General features: G+C 39.8%; 1 protein-coding gene across 1 annotated transcript in view; it reads left to right on the top strand.

Annotated features, from left to right (window-relative positions):
* Positions 1-722: 722 nt before the first annotated feature.
* Positions 723-2,574, top strand: part of LOC122548331 (cytokine-dependent hematopoietic cell linker-like) — a 42,085-nt gene continuing 40,233 nt past the window's right edge. The window contains exon 1 of the mRNA XM_043686860.1: positions 723-744. The gene's annotated coding sequence lies outside the window, so the exon portion shown is untranslated. The remainder of the gene's footprint in view (positions 745-2,574) is intronic.

The raw sequence follows: 2,574 nt of genomic DNA on the forward strand, positions 1-2,574 counted from the left end.
CGGTGATTATCTGGGTACATTGAGTTTACAATAGGATAGATCAAAAATGGCCTTTCGTAGCGGCAAAGTTAATGGAACTAAAGACATTTAATCAATTCATACTTCCTTAATTTTCTGGGAGCTTTTCAAGAAGGCTGTGGACCGAATATCTGTAGGGAATAGATTCACTGAGTCTTGGCAGGGATGCATTCATTTGGGATCATTGCTACTGAACCTGTCAAAGTCTGCAGTGTCAGGGAAATCCCTTTATCAGTATTTCAATGCAGGCATTCATGCTGGGAGAGAAATACTTGAAATGACTGTCTACTTCCTGAGAACACAAATACAGGAGAACAGTAGCCAACTCGGGGAGGACACTGATGTCAGAACTATTGCTGCCCAGAAATGATTGAATACGATATAAATCACTTCCAATGTCAAAAATTTGTGCTATCCTTAAATCTTAAAGACCCTGAGCATATTCCCAGCATGGACTACCAGACAAGACACATGCTTGATAACTTGCTACAGCTGTTCTAGTGCAGTCCCACTGATGCGATGGCAGGATGACATGTTGTCACCAATGTTTGGCTATAATACAATTATAATTCAAGGCATTCACATGGCTTTGAAAGCGTGTAGACTCTTTTAAATCAAACAGATATGATGGGATAATGTTAGATTGATTGCAATGTAATTGTTGTCTTACTAACAGCTGAACTGTTATTATGCCCCACAGCAAACAGCAACACCACCGCCACGCAGGTAATGCCAATTTAGCCATATTTGTTCAGAATTCTAATTGTACGGAGAGATTTATGACAGACAACACAGTTAAATGAGAAAGAAAATCGACAGTTTGCTATACAGACATATATTCCCTTAAGCCTTTGGTTATCCGATGTGCTCTTCTGCACAAAAGCAAGCTCCAGTAAATGCTGGAAAAATTAAATAAAAACAGGAAATACTGGAAATGCTCGAGAGGAACCTAAAAGTGGTAGCTGCAGAGGTAGTGGTGAAATGATTACAATTTTCCAAAGATCCTTGGATTCCAGAGGATTGTACACTGTCAATATGGTACCCCTATTAAGAAAGGGATTGAGGCAAAAATGGGCAACTACCGGCAAATTGGCCAAACATTGTTGGAAGAATATTGGAATTAATTATCAACGACGCAATAGCAGGACATTTATAAAATCATATCCCAATCGAGCAGAGCCAGTGTGGCTTTATGAAAGGGAAATTGCATCTACCTAATTTATGACCATTTTAGAAGAAGTACCCCAATCAGATTGGATAGAGGGGAACCAGTAGAAGTGTTATATTTGGATTTCCAGAAGGCATTCAACAACTTACTTCACAAAAGGTTAAGTCATAAGATAAGAGCCCGCGGTATTGAAGGTAGCATTTTGGCATGGTAGAGAATTGGTAAATGGGCAGGAAACAGCAAGTGGGGATAATGGGTTCTTTTTCAGTTTAGCAATCTGTAACCAGTGGGGTTCCACAGGGATCAGTGTTGGGATCATAACTTCTTACAATATACAGAGGAATCTCGATTATCTGAACATTGATTATCTGCATTTCGGATTATCCAAAGAAGATTTCAAGGTCCCGCAAAAACATTATCTCAAAGAGGTAAGTGTATTCGATTTACCTGTATGGAAGGACATGTGAAAACGCTGGCAAGGACAAAGAAACACAAGCAGCTCAAGCATCAGCAACTAGATATTTTTTAGGTAAGGGTTGTTATACAGCCCGTTGCAAAAGTAAATGTTTTACTGGGCCATTCATGAAAAAAATGGCTGAGAATGCATGTGCGAGGTGGTGTTTCTGTCTTTCTATCGTGAGACTGAGTTCCTGGAAACTGACAAATGCTCTTGCGATTGTAGAAGCTGGTCAGGACATTGTTTAATGCTGTCTTCATCACTCCTTGCCAAATGCTAACTATTGCTGCATTTTTACAATGTTTTCTCATGTTTCATTGCTTTGTTTTGTTCATCATGTGAAATCTGTGTCCTCATGCTCAATACATTAAAATTATTGATTCTACCAAATTTTCCGGTCAAGAACAGTGTTAGATCAGCCTGGCATCCCTTGTTTAAGGTAAAACTGATTATCCAAATAATCAATTATCTGAACAAAATAGTGCCTGCCCATCTCATTCGGATAATCGAGGTTCCTCTGTATTAATGACTCGGAGGAAGGAAGCGAATAAACTCTAGCTGACGACACTATAATAGATCAAAAGGTAAATTGAGAAAAGGATACTAACAGTTTACTGAGAGATATTGACAGGTGAAATAATTGGGTAATAAGTTGGCAGAATATAATGTGAGAAAAGGTGAAGTTGTTCATTTTGGAATAGAACATAGAACATAGAAGAATACAGCACAGTACAGGCCCTTCGGCCCTCGATGTTGCGCAGATCCAAGCCCACCTAACCTACACTAGCCCACTATCCTCCATATGCCTATCCAATGCCCACTTAAATGCCCATAATGAGGGAGAGTCCACCACTGCTACTGGCAGGGCATTCCATGAACTCACGACACGCTGAGTAAAGAACCTACCCCTAACATCTGCCCTATACCTACC

The sequence above is a fragment of the Chiloscyllium plagiosum genome, unplaced genomic scaffold, assembly GCF_004010195.1.
Source record: "Chiloscyllium plagiosum isolate BGI_BamShark_2017 unplaced genomic scaffold, ASM401019v2 scaf_54, whole genome shotgun sequence".
Taxonomy (NCBI): domain Eukaryota; kingdom Metazoa; phylum Chordata; class Chondrichthyes; order Orectolobiformes; family Hemiscylliidae; genus Chiloscyllium; species Chiloscyllium plagiosum.